The 23,128-nt window shown below is 34.8% G+C and overlaps 1 protein-coding gene across 3 annotated transcripts in view; it reads left to right on the top strand.

The window, feature by feature from the left end:
- LOC114245540 (uncharacterized) overlaps positions 1–23,128 on the top strand; it is a 110,438-nt gene that overhangs the window by 48,761 nt on the left and 38,549 nt on the right. The window lies entirely within an intron of this gene.

Genomic DNA, 23,128 nt, shown 5'->3' with positions numbered 1-23,128 from the left:
ATAAACATATTTTTAATTAGAAGTAACAGTTATCATGTCTACGAAGTGATAAATTCATCTGTTATCTGAGATACGGTTCTTTTATTATTCTTCTAGTCAGCACTGCTACGGGACGACGCGGCTTGGGACTATTGTGTCATGGTACAAATCAAATTAGTCTGCGACAATATGGGTATTATTATTATTATTAAAAGCCCTTGCAAAGCTAAATGATTTAAAATGTATTTATTTAACTTTAAGTAGCTCTTAGTCCTTTAGTCCGCGATCACGAAAACAAAGCGAACTAAGTAAAGTATTTGAAATACACCCACTGAGTTTCTCACCGGATCTTCTCAGTCCTCGCGATTCCGATCCGGAGGTAGACTCTGCGAAGCACTGCTCTTGCTAGGGTTAGTGTTAGCAAATTCTCTCAGGTTGAGCCCGTGATCTCACCTACTGGTCCCCGCGTAGTTTAAATAGCCCTTACCAAACATTCATCATCATCATCTTAGGCCTTACAGTCCAGGGTGGGCCTTAGCTTGGTCCAGTATGTCTCTCCAGATTGCTCTGTTCAGGGCTTTCTCCTTCCAGTTCCTGACACCGATAACTTTGAGGTCGTGCTCAACGCCATCCAACCATTGGAGTTTGGGTCTGCCACGATTTCTGCGGCCCTCTCTCCGGTTTGCCATAGAGCATTTGTCTTGTAATTCTGGTCTCCTTCATTCGAACTACATGTCCTGCCCATAGTAGGCTTCCAATTTTATATAGTTTTTTATGATAAGGATTTAGGATCCTTGTAAATATCATATAACTCGTGGTTATAGCGCGTCCTGCATATATCGTTTCTTACTTCATTAGGAAGAGAGAAAAAAGTCGGAAATATTACAACGACCAATGATGTTATAGTAAAAAGAGGTAGATACGTTATATTAGTACTAATACGAAGTCAAGCTTGTCCGCGGCGTATGTACCTATATATATTTATAAACACACTAAGCTATACGATATTATGCGGACGAATTAAATCGACAATTAGTTGATGATAATATCATATAGCCGCGTGAGCAGAGTTAACTTGACAAGGTTGTAATGTGTGAAAAAGATAGCATGCTAACTAGCAAGACCGTAAACAAGACGGATATATATTACGCAGTGTCGTTGCGATGTCACGACTTACTTCATAGATTAATAATTAAAATGTCACAGAACGAACATAAAATTGTTTGATGCCTACGGTTTAGTAAGCAGAATTGATATATTTAAAATGAACTCCTGACTATTCTTTTCTATACTTCTATACTAATATTATAAAGAGGAAAGATTTGTTTGTTTGTTTGTTTCGAATAGGCTCCGAAACTACTGGACCGATTTGAAAAATTATTTTTCCATTAGAAGCCGACATTGTCCCTGATGAACATAGGCTACTTTTTTTAATTTTTTATTTATTTATTTTTTTGGTTTCATGTGTGTTTTAATGTTTCCGAAGCGAAGCGAGGGCGGGTCGCTAGTTTAAGAAATAAAACAGCAAAGGACAAATAATTTTTTGGAGTTTACTCCTTTAGAATCGATTTACATATATAGGCCCGGGGTATGAAAATTATGGGGACCAAAATCGTACTAGCATGTCACACGAAATGCGTTATGCGCATGTCACACGAAATGCGCGCCGGGCTGCTGCGCCGGCAGTCCGCCACAAAGCCTCGTACTGATCGCGCGTTTCTCTCATTATTGTATTTTCATATATTTGTTAGTCGTTTGTTTTGTGTCTCGTTAATTTGTTAATAATCTGTAGTGTATCGTGTTGTCGTAATATAGAACTATTTCTCGTATTGTTTCGTTTAATTTTTTATATCCAGTAAACTCCAGTCGTGCGTCGGAGCGGACACACACACTTTTTTTTATTTTTTTATTTTCATTTAGTTCATTATTATTTGGCCGCCAATCCTCTTCATGTCTTTGTCTACGTACAATATTTGAGTCGTCTATTATCAAAGGTGGCAATCTGTGCATTTGGACAAAAAAAATTTATTGATATGTCAATACAGATTGATTTGAATATAATCGTCTCCTTCAAAGAATACGGTTCAAAACCTGCATTAAATAAAGGTTAATAGTTAACCTGTTATTTATCTAAGATGTCGTTCCGAAGAGTTTTGTGACTGCCAATGGAATACAAAGTCAATAATTCGTTTTTCTGATTTACCAATCATTGTCCAAAAGTCAGATTGCCGGCTTTGATAATAGTCGACTCATTTATCCATTGGTTACACCTTAATTCATTTGCCGGAAACCTTTAAAAATAAAATCAAATTTGTTAATTCATTTTTCGGTTGTTGTAAGCTAATGTGTAGGCAATATCATGGAAATGTCCTTTCTGTTACATTACTCTTTTTAATCTTGACAGACATCTCTCTTACACTTGGTGACCGGAGTATATGCCGTCGCACCCGAGCCTTTTTTAATAAATTTAAGCTAATATTTTGGATTTCTTAAACAATATAAAAGCAAATCAATTTAAAATTAATACTTACGCATGACATGGCATCCCTAGACTTTTGGGAGGCTTACTTGTATAGTTTCTACAGTGTCGCATAACACAGGACGTCATTTTAAAGAAATTTCGGGGAACAAAAAACACAGTCAACATTGCCAATGCTTTCACGAGACTAAGCTTGAGTGCGCTAATTAGCTCAGTTTTACGGCGCCACTTTACGAACTCAAGTAACTTATCTACCTCTTTTTACTATAACATCATTGACAACGACAATAAAAAATGCGACATTAAATCGTAAAAATAGTTTTAATTGTGTTTACGACTAAAAATCCGAAGAAATTACTATAAGTTTTAAGTTTTAAATAATGTTATGTGAACGAGAATAAGCTGGATATGGGTCGAAATTGCAGCGTTTGTAACTTGAAGTATGTCAAATGTATGGAGAAGGCTGCATCGCGTCGCCGCCGTAAACAACTGTTTCATTCGAGAACTCATAATTACATATTGCGTCTTCACTCGATTCCCACAGCGCAATTACTATGTCACATTAAAACGTGTGATGTCACTTATTATGGCTTCAAACTGTTTCCTCGTGCGTTATTTTACCTTCAGTTACATCATTTGAGATACTCTGTTCAGTTACGTAAAGTATATAGGCAAATAGGTAAATGTTATTGAAAATAATTTTGAGAAACAATACAGGACACAAAATTTAAAGTATGGCTTTATTAATTACATGTGGGTCTTATTACGTTCGGGCGATTGAAATACCTTAAAAACTCTTTTTTTGGTTCTATACTTATAGTTATGTTATACATAGCTACCTATAAAATTTTGAGAGTTATACATATGATATCCGTGTTTAGTAATAGTAGTAGTAGATCCATTTTTCGATCTGGAAAGGCGAAGGTATCATACCATACAGCCTAATGTTTTATCTAAATTAATATAAGGCCGAACAGAATCAAATCCATAAAACAATAATTTCACAATAGGTACATAATCAGATGATAGTTTGATTAATAGTAGTTCGATTTTATCAACAGCAAACGCGAAGGCCATACAGCCAATGGTAGGACACTCTTGTGAGTCCGCACGGGTAGGTACCACCGCCCCGCCTATTTCTGCCGTGAAGCAGTAATGCGTTTCGGTTTGAAGGATGGGGCAGCCGTTGTAACTATACTGAGACCTTAGAACTTCTATCTCAAGGTGGGTGGCGCATTTACGTTGTAGATGTCTATGGGTTCCAGTAACCACTTAACACCAGGTGGACTGTGAGCTCGTCCACACATCTAGGCAATAAAAAAAAATAAAAAAAAGCCAATTTTTTTGTATATTCTTTTATATGAAAAATTATATTATTAAGGAATAAAATGAACTTAAGTTGATTTATTTGAAATACAGTCTCAATTGCGATGAAATTAAATGAAGCGAGATGAAATTGAATAAAGTCTTAGTAAAATGATAAATTCCGTAGACTTTTTGGACGAACCCGATAACTTACGTCCAGCAGCTTTATTTCATACATCTTCAATAAATTAATGACATTTTTTTTCTTTCAAAGCAATAGAATAGTTTTTTTGTACTAAAGAATAAGCATATGATATGCAGCAAACGTGCCTTCCATCGACGAAGATAAAACAAAATAAGTACAAAGTAGTTTATTTTTAATTAGCGATGTGCACGTGTTTCTAGAAACAATCTTTCTTATTACTAGTCATGGCTGAGACCAGATTAAATAACTACATTGTATTGCGTTATTATTATTTTTTTATTGCTTATATGGGTGGACGAGCTCACAGCCCACAGTTTTAGACTGGTGGTAGGACCTCTTGTGAGTCCGGACGGGTAGGTACCACCGCCCCGCCTATTTCTGCCGTGAAGCAGAAATGCGTTTCGGTTTGAAGGGCGGGACAGCCGTTGTAACTATACTTGAGACCTTAGAACTTATATCTCAAGGTGTGTGGCGCATTTACGTTGTAGATGTCTATGGGCTCCAGTAACCACTTAACACCAGGTGGGCTGTGAGCTCGTCCACACATCTAAGCAATAAAAAAAAACCTGGTGCTAAGTGGTTACTGGAGCCCATAGACATGTACAACGTAAATGCGCCACCCACCTTGAGATATAAGTTCTATGGTCTCAGTATAGTTACAACGGCCACCCCACCCTTCAAACCGAAACGCATTACTGCTTTATAGTTCGATGCCTCCAATGAACACTACTCTAACTCGAAATTTTGAAATTTTCGTTTTTCACGCAAATCGCTTCACTTTTTTAAAAGTATTACAATTAATCATTATTGATGGGGTTCGAAGCAAGAGTAAATTAGCTATTTACACAAAAAGAAAACATAAATATATCTGCAATAATAAAGATTTTATCAACTTTTTTCGTTTAAACGCTCCTCCTGTAAATCTACGAATTTGGAGTTAGCGTAGTGCTCATTGGAGGCATCGAGTTGCTCTTATTGTTTATCAATGCGTACACAATCTCTTGGACGTCTAATGGAATTGAGAACAGCAAACGAATCTCTCTTTTGACCTTGTCTGCGTCGTACTTGGCCTCGTCTGGGCGACCTCCGTGTGCCGATCAATACTTAGATTTAAAAACATCTCAGGACTTGAATGACCTTTTTATTAAATTGCAAAACGTCCGCCCATATGAGGCAACACAAATGTACGCACTCGATCATATTTTTCATTTCACTCAGTAATTTTTCAAGAGTGCCATAAATAATAATTTACTAATAATAACAATAAATTAGGAAAACCTAAAAAACCGGTTTTTACTCCTAAAACCGATACGTAGCGGTTATTTATATGTGAACCGATTAAGTTTGAAGAGCTCAATTGTATCCCCATACTAAAAGCTACTAATTTATATATTAGTCTCCATAAATACTCATAAAACATTTAAACAAATCAATATCCAATGAAATGCCGCGAATGGTAGCAGCAAATTTATATTTGGCTTCCCAATTTACTTCTGTGCTTACAGTGGAAGAAAAAAAAGCCGATAATTTTAGACTTTGTATAACAATGACGCACGGAGAGCCCAGATGCTGCAGATTCTATAGTAAACGTACTACGCAAGTACCTAAATGGAAATAGTTCCTGGAATTGAAAAAAAAAAAAAACTCACAGAGGCTACAAACAGTTTTGGCAAAATAAATGCGTATTTGATGCGAAATGGGCTATTTCGTCAAGCGGCGGAAATAAGTGTCAGCAACTTTTTTTAAATGACTTTTTTTTTGCCTTGAGAAGCTATTTCAGCGTAACCTTAACTATTGGTGAGCTCACGGGGCTCAAACCGGAGTGATGCTAACACTGACCCTAGTAGGAGCAGTGCTGTGCAGAATCTACCACCGGATCGGAAACGCGACCCACTGAGAAGATCCGGCGAGAAACTCAGTGGGCTGTGTTTATGGGTTAATTCGCTCAAAATGACACATGGATTACTGTTGGCTCGGACTGCCCGAAGGCCTGTCCAGTTTAACCGGGACAGGTGGACGAGCAAAGGCTCAGCTAGGAGGGGTGGGATTTGCTAACAGCTGCTGTCGGTGACTTCTGTGCTTTCCGTGCGTATGCTTTGGACATCGAGATAATTGAGATACATAATGTCGTGATGTTTTTTAAACGAGTGCCTTTAAAAATTAAATTACAAGCGTTTCCTCTAAATGTGTCCAATGGTTCTGGCGTTAATATTTCAAAAAATATTAACATTTAATCAGTACATAAGAATTCAAAGAATTTGTTTCAATTTATATCGATAACATTAAAATACAGCACCTAGTCGAATATCAAAAAATACTAGAAGACTCTTAATGTCAGTTCAGAAAAACAGCCCCAACTCAGAGAAGAACCGGCGAATCAAACGTAGTTGATTTAAAAATGTGGAATCACTCTTCGATTCTCGTTTGGACAGTAGTATATTTCATTACTTACTGGTGATAGGACCTCTTGTGAGTCCGCACGGGTAGGTACCACCACCCCGCGTATTTCTGCCGTGAAGCAGTAATGCGTTTCGGTTTGAAGGGTGGGGCAGACGTTGTAACTACACTGAGACCTCAGAACTCAAGGTGGGTGGCGCATTTACGTTGTAGATGTCTATGGTCTCCAGTAACAACTCAACACTAGGTGGGCTGTGAGCTCGTCCACCCATATAAGAAATAAAATTTTTTTTTTTGGAAATGAAAATATGGCGGTGCGCACTTCTCATGGCTAAGTGCCTTTCGAACGGTTACCATTAATTCTAACGGTAGATTAAATTGTACGGCGTTTCCAAACACAGACCGGTATTGTTTATACAATGCAAAAGCTGGTTATGTAAACAGTGCAAGTGGGCTGGATGTGTTACGACCGGTTTAGTGTTCGTCGACCTTGTGGTGTGCAAACCATAGATTAAAGGTAAAAGTAATAGAATACAGGTGACCCTTCTATAACGCGGTATTTTACAACACGATTCCAAACTAACACGAAAAGAAAAGTTCCCCAAAACTCTCTTATAGCATGGTATTTCTACAACACGATAACGAGATTTTTTGTTTAGTTATTTAGAAAATTACATTATGAACTATGAGTACATAATATGAGTCGTCTATTATCAAAGCCGGCAATGTGACTTTTGGACAATTATTGGTAAATCAGAAAAACGAATTATTGACTTTTTATTCCACTGGCAGTCACAAAACTCTTCTGAACGACATCTTAGATAAATAACAGGTTAAGTATTAACCTTTATTTAATGCAGGTTTTGAACCGAATTCTTTGAAGGAGACGATTATATTCAAATAAATCTGTACTGACATATCAATAACATTTTTTTGTCCAAATGCACAGATTGCCACCTTTGATAATAGACGACTCATATATGGGAATAGCCGAAATTTTACTGCCAAATTTTTTGTATAATAGCAAAAAAATACTTATATGGATAGTTGAGATGTTTCATTCAGAAAAAAAAGTACTATTGTTTTTGTACTGGCTTCTAGTGTCATATAACACGGATTCGCACAACACGGGACCACGTAGGAACGTTGATTTTTTAATTATTTATTGAATTATGGATGAATGAAAGGTAAATTATATAATATCATAATATCTTGCACTGCACTAAAATTCGCATGTCAAATAATGACAAAGCATACACGCTGCTTTTAACTTATGTAATAACTCATTTTCATTATGCTTAGCGAATAAATGATTTCTTTCTTTCTTGTTTAAATTTCACAAGATCCGAATGTGCGTATAAATAATATATGAAATATTAGTATCTAGTACGGATATCCGGCGGTAACCTGTTTGGACCTTTGGACGTAACCTGTTAAATAGGATTCAGCAGGGTTGTCATTACAGCTACTTTATTTTAAGCTGCCCGTTCCCTGAAATTATGAGAGATATATAAAAAAAAAACTATTGAGATTCTCTGTGCCAAATGTTAATATGCAAATGTAATTAATTTTGTATACAACATATAGCACACGTCTTTAGATTAAAAAAAGAGCTTTTAAATTTTTATTTTTTATGTGCTGCCACAAAACTGTTTTAGATGTATCCTTTTTTTAATTGAAAACTGGTGCGGTTCGCGTGTTCCTATTTAAATTTTTAATCAAGATCTGATCAGTGGTTTTCGAGTTATTCAATAATACCGATTGAATTGACTTCGATTACTCTCACAGTTTACTTACTTACTTACTTACTTACTACGTCCTAAAACTTTACATTATAAATGTTACTTTAGTATTTAATTATCGATCTTGTATATAAACTGGACGCATAAGATTTATTGGATCCAATAATCTGGCAGCCCTAAAAAGCCCCTTAGTAGGAAGAAAGAAGAGAGAAGACGAAGAAGAAGAGAAGAGGGAAGATCTTCACGTCCACCTACACCATTACTAACGTCCCACCTAACGCACTCAACCCTCAGGCAGGGAGTCACAAGCCCGGGTAGAGGGGGATCCCCAAGGCCCTTCCTGCACCCCCGTAAGGGGACGCGACGACCCGAAAGAGAGGCAGCCCTATTATTCATCACACAGTGCGAGTCGTTCATACCTACTGTGATATACTATACTATTTTATCGTTTGTTACGTTAATTGATATTAAAATATAAGAACGAAATAAACATATCGGGTAATATGATATTATAAAAACATTATTAAATTTCGGTATGTCGAAACTATTTTATCCACCATTTTATTATTTGAGTGTTATTTCAAAATAGCCGATCAACGTGTGGTGTCAGAATACGCGAATGCATACAATTTTCGATCTTTCGATGGAAGACGCCAACTTTTTCTTGTAATTTAAACGTTATTGGTATAAAAACAACATTTTCATTTATCTATACATACATACACATAAATAAAATTTAAGTGTCTGTTTGTAATAATAAAATAAACACTTTCTACCAAATGCGTAGCTATGTATACCACAGTACATAGACAAAAATATATTTATTGAAATTTTTGTCTGTCGTCTGTTTGTCTGTCTGTCTCTTTGTTCCGGCTAATCTCTGGAACGGCTGGACCGATTTTGACCAGACTTGCACTGATGGGTAGCTAGCTGATGATATAAGGAGTAACTTAGGCTACTTTTTTAGACTAGTTTCGCCCCGCGGCGTCACCCGCGGTACCGCAATATCGCGGAACTCAGCTAGTTATGAATATAAATGTAAAAAAGGTGCGTTTATGTAAAATATGAACTTACGTCGTAATTTTAACGAACAAATTCGCGATTCGGATGCTTAATATAATATCATATAATGTGTACTTTATTTGCTATGAACATTAAATTTCAAAAATTAAACTTTGCGAAACACTGTAGTAAATCTATATTATACATCTATACTAATATTATAAAGAGGAAAGATTTGTTTGTTTGTTTGTTTCGAATAGGCTCCGAAACTACTGGACCGATTTGAAAAATTCTTTTTCCATTAGAAGCCGACATTGTCCCTGATGAACATAGGCTACTTTTTTTAAATATTTTTTTTTTTTTTTGTTTCATGTGTGTTTTAATGTTTCCGAAACGAAGCGAGGGTGGGTCGCTAGTATTATATAAAAATGAATTGCTGTTCGTTAGTCTCACTAAAACTCAAGAACGGCTGGACCGATTTGACTAATTTTGGTCTTGAATTATTTGTGGAAGTCCAGAGAAGGTTTAAAAGGTAGATAATTATGAAAATGCTCGGAATTAAATAAAAATAATAATATTGTTTTTCCTTTGATGTGTCCCCCGTCGGACGAATTCCTTTTGTTTGTTTTAAGTTTATTTTATACAAAAGTTGAGGTCTTTTATTTATCGATTGAGGCACTACGAAGTTTGCCGGGTCAGCTAGTTTTCAAATAAAGTTTGTGAAAAGTTTCCGAAAGAATTTCTATAATTGAACACGATCTTCCAGAATTCCATAATGACTCACCGACCACCGCCATATGTTGGAGAATTACATTTGATTCATAATTCAAGCCGTGGCAATGTTTTCTGCCGAACTATAAGAGCAATCGTTGAGTTATTTAGTACTTTAGCTACGTACTATGCAAGAAACAATTCAACATACTGAGTGAGTTCAACACTCAAATATATGTTTCTATTTAATCTCGAATTTTACAAAAGATTATGGAAATTACGTAAGATGAATTTTAAAACGAATTTTATGTAGACAATGTCTCGACGTTGCAAGAAAAAAAAACTTAGATTTTGATATTGAAATTATTCCAAATCCTTTTTTTTTTATTGCTTAGATTAGTGGACGAGCTCACAGCCGCCCTGGTATTAAGTGGTTACTGTAGCCCATATACATCTACGACGTAAATGCGCCACCCACCTTGAGATATAAGTCCTAAGGTCTCAAATATAGTTACAACGGCTACCCCACCCTTCAAACTGAAATGCATTACTGCTTCACGGCAGAAATAGGCGGGGTGGCGGTACCTACCCGCGCGGACTCACAAGAGGTCCTACCACCAAAAAAAGTAAATCCATCGAGACATTTTGGAATTCAATTAAACTCGTCAATGTACAATATTGTATGTACGATAAACGTGGAACTGTGTTTGTACCGGACGACCCATTTCCAGATATAGAACGGTTATCAGGCCGGTTAAGCCGGTTATCCGCTCAGATAGTCGGAGATGATAACATGCATTCAATCGTGAGCGATCGAGGGTATCAGAGATTTTTCTGTCCTCAGTACTAAATGCCTCTGATGGAAGTTTTTTTTTGTTTTTTGGCAGAATATAGATAAGAATATTAAAATTAAATAGTAGAATACAATAGTAAAGTAGTAAAGTCAAAATACTAACATTTAAAGGTGTACTTCACAACAAAAAAGTTGTTCACAGAGTGCCAAGTTGATGCAGATTTTTTTTTTTTTTTTATATATCATTTAAAAAATTAATGCCTTTTGCGATTTGTTTTTTTTACTGTTTGGATAAGTGAATGAGTTAATTGTCTGGTTACTGAAGCCCACGGACATCTACAACGTAAATGCGTATAGTTACAACGGCCCTTCCCTTCAAACCGACACGCATTACTGCTTCACGGCAGAAATAGGCATGGTGGTGGTACCTACCCGCGCGGACTCACAAGAGGTCCTACCACCAGTAATTACGTAACCAATTACGTACGTATTAATAATTAGCATCAACAGTTCGATGTTTTTAATTGAACTTTATTAAGTTACTCCATTCAAATTTACTGAAGATTTTTTTGTATGTTTTTTTCCAAATTTTGATCTTTAAATCACTCTCCTGTAAAGTTGCAAAAAAGTCGGTTAAACCAAATATCTTTTTGCCTCTCGATATATATCACAACATTGATCCATTAAACATTTTTATTTACGAGACCAGATGTTGAGTTTTGTGTGTTAAGCCGTGTCTGCGATTTTCATCATCATCTTCTGAGTAACAATGAGCCACATGCATACTTAATATTATAAAACTGAAAACATATTAGTTGATTTGTTTGCCCTTCTTTCGCGTCGTCGTTATTGACGTGAATTTTTAAAGTGATTGCTTTAGGTCAGTAAAATGACAGAGTGACATAAACTACCTATTTTCCCGAAAAAAAAAACCCATCTAATTTTTTTCACGGGAAACTACACTGACCTTTTTCATTGATCACTTGGGCGAAACAGCGAGTAGCAGCTAGTTTTATATTTATTTCTTTTTATTGCTCTGACGGGCTCGATTCCCTTATATACAATAATCAAGAAGATAATTCTTCTTAGGTCATATCTCTCCGTATGCAGAATTCAGTTAATAGTTGTGTTAATGTGTCTCGTAACAAGGCGTGGGTAGACGAACACTTAGCCACAAAGCGTCTGGTGTTTCGCTGGAATGTGTCGCCATTACAGACATAGGCCAATTTATGTTTAAACTTCAACCATATATTACGATTTATCTTCAAACTTTGACATCCAATGTCCATGAGACTAAAATTTAATATTTTCTTTGGCTTTCGTGAATCTTAGAAATAATTAAAACTATTTTTACGGTTTAATCTCGTGTTTTTTGTCACTGTTGACAAACTAAGTACGCAGAAAATAGTAGTAACAAGATAACAATTAAAAATACCCGTTCAAATATTTGTATTTCGATAATGGTTTCTGTACTGACACATTAATTTTTATAAATATAAATACATTTAACTTATTTAAACTTCTAATGATGACTAGTGCCACTTAGTAGTTAAATTACGTCCATTATAGCGGACGCCATAGATATTAATATATTTAAAATAAATATTGGCAACTCAAAATTTGGATTTATCTTAAAGCATTACAGTGTTGTTTTTGTGCTGTTATTGACATGTGGGATTAGTGGGAAAAGGTTTGCTGTAGATAAAGTATTAGACAATCAGTTGCCAAACAGATGAATAGTTGGAAATTAACCATTTTGCTTTGTCTATTTATGTCAAAGGTATTTTTACAACAAAAACAGTTGATTTGTATTAAGAGTAAAGCAAGATAGCTATAGGCAGTAATGGTAAAATACTGTTCGAAATTATGGAGGATTTAAACGTTAAATCACAGATGATACTCAAAAGAAGAATATCGTAGGCAGGTGTGTAGCAGATGTTTGTGAAATTAGATGTCAATCACGATTCAGTCGCGTCATCGAGTTAGTTATTGGCGGGAAACGGAATGTCACCTGTCATCTTTGTAATTTCCTACAACGTAGTACCAACCGTAGAATATATTCAAACTTTTTTTCTTGGTTCTTTTTTTTTCGTATGCGATGATTAAAATGATTATTTTATTTTGGTGAATGCATAATTTTATGAAACTCAAACGTTTTAGTCAGTTTTTAATTATACCGTGATATCGATAATTAACTTGTGAATACTTAATTATTTACAATCTGTTCTGGTTCTTTTGTTGGACAAAAAATATCTATAATGCATTTTTTTAAGGAATCCGAACAATAGATTTCTACAAAAAAGTTCTACTATATTTACTTCGGCAACGTTAGCTATGTGTAATTTCGATCATAGCCATCAGAGTCGTTTGAAATTTTTGTTTTTTTTCAAAGGAATCTCCTTTTTTCTTATTGTAATAATTCGCATGTGAGTAACCAAAATTTTGCTAAATAAAAAAAATGCGTAAACTAAATGTGTCGATCCAATTTTCTTTGAAAGTGTAAAGTTTAAAGAAAAAGATGGAAAAAAATTGCGAACACCCTATAATCTTTTTTCATGTACACTCTTCTCGTCACGGAACTTTAGTAATATACAAATAGAAACTTTTTTACCGTTTTAATAAAAAAACAATAAATCAAATTATATTTTTATAACAAAATCCTAAAAAGGATTATATACCAACCAGTAAATACCAACATGTTTAAATAAATAAACTTAATTACTATTGTTGTTTATAAGGCGACAAAACGAAAAATAAATAGCGAACAATTTCGTTCCATGTTAAAATTAAAAAAAAAAACGTTCCATGTTAAAATTTAAAAAAAAAACGTCACATAAGAACTAAAGACAATATTAGTTTAGTATAGTGTTATCTGTATTACATAATGAGTATCGCAAAATAGGGCGTTGTCTATTGGGTAACTTTCAAATAACGGAAGCTCGGTTTAAATTTGGAATAACATCGTATTCCAGGCGCACAAGCTTCGAATGCTGATTGAATCAATGCCTTTGATTTTGAATTCACGACTCGACGCAGATGGGCTACGTCAAAAAAGATTTAAAAAGGAAGGTTTTTATCGACCGTAATTATGTATTCTCTACCTTCTGAAGGAAAAGTTTCAGAACATAAGGCTGGTTCTAAATTCGAAAAATACCTATTATAAAATCCCATTGCTTAAAAGTAAAAGTAGAATTAATAGAATAGTAGAAAAAGTAAAATAGTGGTTTAAATATTGATTGAAAAAAAAAAAAACTTTACATTACACAATCTTATCAATGATTGTATCTGCTATTTATTAAATACCATTGTTATTTTACTTATTAAAAAAATTGTATGCATAAAAATATTCATAACACCATTAAAAGTGAATATTTAAAAAAAACTATTACATTTATAAAAGAAGTGTTTTCATTGGCTTACACGTTTTTAAAAGATATCAAAAGAAATGCGACCTGTAAAGTACTTTGAAATATGGAAATGATAAATGATTTATTCATCTATCATTATTTAATAGATGATTCCGACGGAAGGCCACTTATTCTTTAAATTAATCTCATTATCTTCAGTAAGCGTAGGCTAACAAAGAACAACAACCTGTCCGCAATATAAATTTGAAATATGTAGAAGATATATTTTTAAAATGAATCGCGCGTTTAAATATTTTTAGCTCAGTCAATATTTTTTTGTGTCTAACTCTCTGTGATCGCAATTGCCAGATAATCGTAAATTTTGCTTAGGTACATCACATTAAAGACTCATAATTAAAAATCCATTTTGTGTTCACATAAAATGAATATAAATGCTTTTTTTTGTAATTTTAATAAAATATTTATTTTGGTTTTCGCGTATGATACACTTAATTAAAGTTACGGAAACAGTAAAACGGAAACGTCCAAAATAATATGTATATAATAAATAAATAAACAAGAAATTACACCTCCAAAGAGGTTTAAAAAAAATTAAAATCTTAATAAAAAAAATTAAAATCGAAAACCTTTCTACACTTTTACATTTGTTCGTCAATCTAACGTGTATAAAATAATATGATAATTTGTTAGGTTATCGGTTTCTGGTTGAAAAACAATTCAATATAAAAGCAGTATAAACTTATTTATTCTCTTCAATTAGGTACCTACACAGCAAGAACACTCAATTACAATAGTTTACTAAAGTGCTGCCATCTAGTGCTTATATATCTTAATTTTCTTTTTATATTTCGAATCTAGTTTCATTGTCGTTTAGCATACAGCCAGTGGCTAGTTTAAATGACATTAGAGGCGTGACAAGCGAGCGCCGGGCATCGTATAAAATTACGTTTGCCTTAACGAGCGTTAGCGTACGACACTAATTCTATAAAAGGATTGCACGTTTCCCGCGTGTCCGGCTGTCAATTAAATACCCATTTCATTGCACATTTAAGTGCTGAATATTTTTTCGTTTGTATTTAAGACGATCGAAGCAGAACGTTAGTCTTGTTATGATATTTAAGTTAAGTCTTGTGGCTCTAAATCATTTACTGTTTGTTGGCTATTGATACTACAAATATATTCTCATATATATACTTACTAGGGAACGTACCCATACTACGTGACCCGTTTAGGGGGGGGAGCGGAGTCTTTAAAATACTACGGTCAGTCACAGGATCGGGGGGGTGGGGTGGCTCAGGTTTTTGTCACGTAGTCGATTTTAGTGAGAGAAATCTCGTATTTTTCGACCTATATTCGAAAATAGCGGGCGTATTTGTTGAAGACGTATGAGACAAATATTAATGTGATTAAACAGAAAATAATTGTTGTGTTCGTAAATTAAGTTACTGTAAGTTACATACTGTATAGCAATATGTTTTCACAAATGTTGTTCTTTTTTATAATACATAATTCACTAGTAATTTAAGTGTGCATGCAGTCTTATGCAATAAAGACGAGTGAACCAAATAATATTTTTTTTTCAATTTTTGCCTGTAAAGTCATTAAAAATCATAATTATGAATTACTACGTGAAAAGTAAAGGGGGAGAGGGGGGGTCTTGGCATATACTACGAGTGATCACCGAGGGGAGGGAGAGGTCGAAAAAAAAAAAAGATGTGTGGTGTCATGGGACACCGGACAGGAACGAATTTCCTTATTATAAAAATATTAATTTTAAGTTATATTCGAGGTGTAAACAAAATAATTATTCGGGTATACATTTTTTATTGATAACAATAAAAAAACTACATTATCAACTTCATTTTATTCACAATGATTCATCAAAAATAAATATAAATAATATACAAAGAAACAGCTATTTTTGTGAATAATAATAATGACCGTCAGCATGTAGACTATACATTAGACACTATAGCCATTAATTATACTAAGACTATACATAAATAATAAAAATCTTCTGCTGTTCGTTCCAACAAGGATTGGTGCCTGATTTTTTTAATTGCAAACAAAATCTTTGTACGCCGACCAAATGATTTCAATGCTGTTTTTTGTGGCTCACCAAATTTTATAATTGCTAAACATTTCATTACTTCTCTATTATTATTGTGTGACATTCATATTATAATATAATACAGAAGTTAGATGCGTTAGTAACTGTTGCACTCATTCCATAATTTCAACAGTCTAAGTTGTTCCCATAAAAATTGATAGATGGCAGTAGTATCTCTAAAAATAAAAAGTTTCGTGACAACTTTTCGTAAGAATTTTTTCCGTCTAGCCCCCTTTCACAACGCGCGATAAGGAACTTCGTTCCAAAACTAAAAAAATAGGTCACGTAGTATGCGTACATTCCCTTATATACATATTAGCCCACGAATCTGTTATATATTGAGCCGCGAAAGACTCGCATTAAATAGATGGGACACAAGTGCTTTTAAAATTCGCATAGGTATTTCACGAAATTTTGATGTGTTTATGCAAAATACCTTGAACAAGAAGGAGATCAGAATAGAGCACTAAAAGCAACCGACCGCTATAGAAATAGCTTCTTGGCCCGTACAAAAATATCTTAATAGGGCAGCTTAGTTATATCCATGAGATAATGCATAGCTTTCGTACTAAAGCCGCTTTATAATTTATTTTACAAAAGTCGTTCAAAGCGTCCGCTATATTTCACATTTGGCAACACCGAATCCACAGAAGGTGAATTAAATACATACATTGGAATTTAAAAAAAAACGGTGCTTAATTTAAAACAACTTACACAATTTTTTTGTCTGGAATTTTTTGCGAGTAAATTAAGTCACTGGGATAATATTTTATTGTTAGTCAATAAGAATGAGTAGATATTCATAAATATAATATGTGTATATGTATGTATATGTATTGTTTTGTATCTCGTAATATGTTTATATTATTATATGTAATGTTTACTGTAGGTTTGCGTAGGCTAGGCACTAGGTTTGTGTTCCTAATCCTTCTTTCCTTCTGCGGACCTACTGGAAGAGATTTCAACTTGAAATAAGTAGTTCCCTTGTACTCTGTATCCTTATTGTCGTGTTTCTCGTAACAGCTGTGTGTACAAAATATATTAAATAAAATAAAATAAAAATATAATTAATAATAATCTTAATTTCATAGTTTATAAATTTCTAAGTTAATGTTGGCAATCACAATGTCGATGATAAATAACCAAGTATGTGTTACTTTGTCACTTCTTAACTCCGAGCTTATTGTATTGGGATCAATTAGGGAATTTTAATAGTAAGGTTTGTTTGTACATCACATGTATATTGAGCACAATAATCTAATATAGAAAAACTAAAAGCTGTATCTAATTATATACTAATATATAAATCTACAGTGGTTTTTACGTATTTTCCGTTATAACAACTGAACCATGCATCCGATTGATTTGAAACTTGGTATCCATGTAGAAAATACATCTACTTAATGGATAGGCTAATATTTATATGAGTGTTGTACTCCCTAATTATAATGAAAATAAACAATAATGTTAATTTTAAATGCCCAGCGAAACGGGCGGGTACGGCTAGTTATTATATAAACCGTGTTATAAATTCGAAGTCGGAGTGGGTTGCTGGTGGAATGATAAACGGAAGTGCCCATAAACTCGTAGTCAAGCGCCAGTCTGCTGCAGCGAAGTCTAGCGATAAAAATATAACGATCTCTCAGCGACTCCTTGATCTCGGCTTTTATTATGATCGAGAATTATGTATTTCTACGGAACGACTCGTGACACGAAAATAGGTCATCGACTTAAGAAATGTCTTTAATAATTAGTGTTAAATGTTTAGTGGTTGAATTTGATATATTGGAAAACTTTGGTTACCGTCGCCCATGGAATTCAGCAAAGCCAGGGGCAGAGCCAAGCCGCTGCCTACCGCTTAATACTCTCCACAAGTCTCGTTTGAAGAAGGACATGTCATAGCGCTCGGGAAACACCGTGGAGCCGGATGGTACGTTTTTTCTTTTTTTATTGCTTAGATGAGTGGACGGTAGCTCACAGCCCACCTGATGTTAAGTGGTTACTGGAGCCCATAGACATCTGCAACGTAAATGCGCCACCCACCTTGAGATATAAGTTGTAAGGTCTCAGTATACTTACAACGGCTGCCCCACCCTTCAAACCGAAACGCATTACTGCTTCACGGCAGAAATAGGCAGGGCGGTGGTACCTACCCGCGCAGACTCACAACAGGTCGTACCACCAGTAATTACGCAAATTATAATTTTGCGGGTTTCACTTTTATTACACGATGTTATTCCTTCACCGTGGAAGTCAATCGTGAACATTTGTTGAGCACGTATTTCATTAGAAAAATTGGTACCCGCCTGCGGGATTCGAACACCGGTGCATCGCTTCAACACGAATGCACCGAACGTCTTATCTTTTAGGCCACGACGACTTAAAAAAAAGCATTAAAAAAAGCGTGGCAAAAAAGACCTCTGGAAACGCACTGTGGATGACCGCAGTGGCTCCAGGTAGTATAGATGAACTCTACTCCGGTGGCGGGCGGTGCGATGGTAAAAACGAGATGACGGTATCATCTCAAACAATTCCTCAGAGCACTCCCCATAGATATACTAATGTTATTAAAAGGGTTTCGGTTAACGTTGATGACAAATTTCATTGCAATCTATTGTTACGTTTAGGCGTGAAAGTGGAACGAACAGAAAGCAAATAAATAAACAAATTAATTCACTTTCACATTACACAATTAAGTACAACTAAGTACAAAAGGATTTAATGTGACCATAATACCAACATGATTTAATCGAAACTAATTTTATAAAGGTTTACGTAAATGTAGTTTTAAATAAGCGTACGATATCTAGGAGGCTTGGAAATAGCAAAGAATAGCTAGCGGTTAGATTGTAGACAATTGTTATAAAACAAAAATGAGGACCACTTTTATCGTCATTAACTGTCTTAAGATGCAGAGACAGTGACATTATCTCAAGAGTGCGTTAAAATCTTCGCGAAAAATTATATCTCTGAGAGCGAAAACATTCTACGCTAAAGAAGTAAGACATTATTGTGCCGACTCATTAATCTATCCTAATATTTTAAAGAGGAAAGATTTGTTTGTTTGTTTGTTTGTATTGAATAGGCTCCGAAACTGCTGAACCGATTTCAAAAATTATTTCACTGTTTGGAAGCTACACTATTCCCGAGTGACATAGGCTATAAAAATTTTTGAAAAAAATTACGGATTCTTACTAAAACTCCAATAATGGTAACTCCAAGGTGTAAAAAATAAACTAAAATATTCTTTACATCGCGTGTCCTGCGAAAACTATTGATAATAGAATAAAATAATGTACTGCGACTTTGTAGAATACATTATTATTTACAAAAAGTGTCGCGACAGCATAATAATATGTCTACCTAACTATTATAGTTGTGCCGCAATTAGTGTTCTTTTCGTTTAAAAAATAAAACAACGTCAAATATCGTTGAAATTTTTGTTAAAGACCCGAGCGGAGCCGGTGCGGGCCGCTAGTCGATTATACACTGACAACTTTAAAATATCGCTGAATCCGAATGCTATTATATCTTTAAAATAAAAATGCAGGTTGTGTGTTATCTGTGCTACTATACGTTCCGGGTGAAAAGAAAATTTGGTTAATATGAAAAACTAAAGCAAAAAGCTGGTTTCCGGAATCGCGAACTGTCACGGAAAGTGGAAAGTAAGTAGTACGAGATTCGTGTAAACGTGAAATAACATACGTCTTGATATGAAACCCGGTCGCATTAATAATAAATTTTCCAGAAAAAAAGCACTTTTAAAATTTCAAGATAATCGTGAAACTAAATTTTTTCCATCCAGCGCCCCGTACCTATAAAACTGAGTGTTATAATCTATGTTTGATTGTTGGATTTTTTTCCTTTCCTGTATTGAATTTACACTTGAGATTTACGATGTGGCTGTCTTGAAGAAGTCCGATTAAAGATGAGTTTTTAATGGTTCGTCGTCTGTAAAATGAAAGCCGGCTTGCTTCAAACAGTCTTAACAACGTTTCTCAGTAGAGCTTTCGCCATTACTTTGATTTGAGGACAGAACGTGCCCGTGTCAAATGAGTATTATTCTATGTTAGCAATAAAAGTTTTTGGATAATAGATGTTTGTTATAATTAGTAATTTTCTATTCGATTTTGATATAAAATGAAACTTAAACATTTTCTTTATGTTTGAACTTAAATAATAATAAATAATTGGAAACCCAATTTGGACCCCATTAACGGGTACCAGACACTGCCATACGTACTTATATACGTTTAAATATATGTATATATCGGCGAAACCCTACTATTTAGTTAACTAGCATTGGTTAGAGTAAATTTTTTTGTTAAAAGTCCAAAGCGTGTCGACAATTGTTTCAGACGGTATTTTTCTTTTTTTATTGCATAGCTGGGTGGACGAGCTCACAGCCTATCTGGTGTTAAGTGGTTACCGGAGCCCATATACATTTACAACATAAATGCCGCCACCCACCTTGAGATATGAGTTCTAAGGTTTCAAGTATCGTTACAACGACTACCCCACCCTTCAAACCGAAACGCATTACTGTTTCCTACCTGTGCGGTATATCATAAAAGTAATATCTAGGTAAAGGCAATATCTAAACACTGTACGACACTACATGAACAATTTCGCCTTACACGCACTGATACTCGGAAATCTTCCACGTTTACAGCATAGTGTGGCTTTCAGTGACTTTTGGCAATCGCCCAGGTACTGATGTTTGAAACTGGAACATGCTGTATTTGTTACATAGTCCTTTGAATTTGCTGTGTTTTCAATTAAACGTCAGGTAATTAGTATGCATGTGTTGACGTGAATGACTCTGTGGAATTAGTATACAATTGTTGGTTAGCGGAAAATTCTAGTGGTGTCATATTCGGCCGCTAATCCAATATGTGTATGTATACTATAACTTTAATACTTATATGGTCATATGTCCCGTCTTTTTTCCTTAAAATTAGTACGTATGGCGTCCGTATGCTGTTTATTTAATTTAGTTAATTAACTGATTAACTGTATCGTAAATAGCACTTTGGGGGCGTTTTTTCAGATTACATCATTAAACAATAAGTAGCAAAAAGGCTTTTTGTTATTTTATGGTCCATCCGGTGGTAAGTGGTTACCGGACCCTACAGATATTACAACGTGAAAGCGTCGCTGGAGACGTGAGGTCGGAGTTAATATTAAATTATAAAACACATGTACTATTGCTTCACTGTAAAAGAATACATGATGGTGCCTACCCATGCGTGTTCATAATACCAGTACTTACGCTACAAATTGAACAAATTTTTTATTTTTTTTTATAGCTTAGATGTTTGGACGAGCTTACAGCCCAACTGGTGTTAAGTGGTAACCTGAGCTCATAGACATTTACAACGTAAATGCCGCCACTCACCTCGAGATGTTAGTTGTAAGGACACAGTTTTAACAGTACAACGGCTGCCCTACCCTTTAAACCGAGAAGCACAATACGAGAATACATACAAGGGATTGTTGATATTAATATATCATATGTAACATAAAAACACTCATTAGAACTACTTTTACGATTTATTATTATCATTATAATATTTCTGACATTTCAAAAACTCTACAGTTTTCGTGGTTTGTCGGCGACTGACAGTCGTGCGTGAATGTACATATTATTGTAGGTAGTGTTTGTCGGAAAATTTATAATTGCAACAAGAAAGGCGTAATTAAACTGTAAAAGCATTTTTATTTAGTTTTCTACGGCTCTCGAAAACCACAGAAAAATCTAGAAGAACACTAGTAAAATAGGCTGTATACTATTATGCGTATTTCTTTTGTTTTTTTTTTCCTTCCTAAGCTGATGGTCTAGAGAGACCATATCAGCGTCACCTGGCTAGTAGGTGAGCTCACGGGGCTCAAACCTGACGATGTTGCTAACACGAACCCTAGCAAGAGCAGTGCTTTGCAGAATCTACCGCCTGATCGGAAACGCGACCCACTGAGAAGATCCGGCGAGAAACTCGGTGGGGTTTTATCTCTACCACCTTCTAAGAGATACCTTTCAAACAATTGTGTGCAATTCGGCAGAAACTAAAGACCAACAGAACGGACAGTCCATTCTAAACAATATGTAGGTACGAGTATATCGTATTTCATATAACACAGATATGACATAATCCTTCATTGGAATTCAATGGAAGTTATGTGGACATTATGCGCATAAAATGTTACCTACATACACGTGCCTCACCTATTTATATAGCTTTAAAGTCGTATCATTGATATGTACGTGTAATTGAGATATATTACTGGTGGTAGGACGTCTTGTGAGTCCGCACGGGTAGGTACCACCACCTTGCCTACTTCTGCCGTGAAGCAGTAATGCGTTTCGTTCGCAGGGTGGGACAGCCGTTGTACTATACTAAGACCATAGAACTCATATCTCAAGATGGGTGGCAGCATTTACGCTGTAGATGTCTTAAATTACTAAGTAATAATAAAGTTTATAATTACAAATAATGCAATTATTTCGAATCAAATCGAATACGAATCAAATTTCTCAAAACGCAGTACATAGTACCTACACATAATTCAATTATTTTTTACTTTCTCCAGCACAATTTAAATTTCATTGTAAGACACCAATCAGGTGAGTTCTATTAAAAATATAATACAATAGATTGACAGTAACTCAATTTGTTTATACGGAAATTATTACTAATTTCGAAATGAACGCTGCGGAGATGAACATTTTTTTAATATTCAATTGCGCGCGATAAAAGGGCGATGGATCATTATCTTGTTTCATGTTGATCTCGAAGTCATTTAGTGTAATTAATATGCAAATCAGAAGCTTGGTTCATGAGAAAGCTTTCACAGAAAATTCACATCACGTATATGTTAATAAGAAGTTATTGGAATAACTTCGGTCAGCTACGTTACAATTCCAGTCAAAACAAAATAATTCTCAAATCAGCTTAATGTGATAGTCTAATGTGAATTGATCTCAGATTACCGGCTACCGATTCTTAATAAACATAACTCAATGCAATCGTGTGCGATTC

This window comes from Bombyx mandarina, chromosome 15 (assembly GCF_030267445.1).
Source record: "Bombyx mandarina strain Sakado chromosome 15, ASM3026744v2".
NCBI lineage: Eukaryota > Metazoa > Arthropoda > Insecta > Lepidoptera > Bombycidae > Bombyx > Bombyx mandarina.
This window is presented reverse-complemented; position numbering and strand designations above follow the sequence as displayed.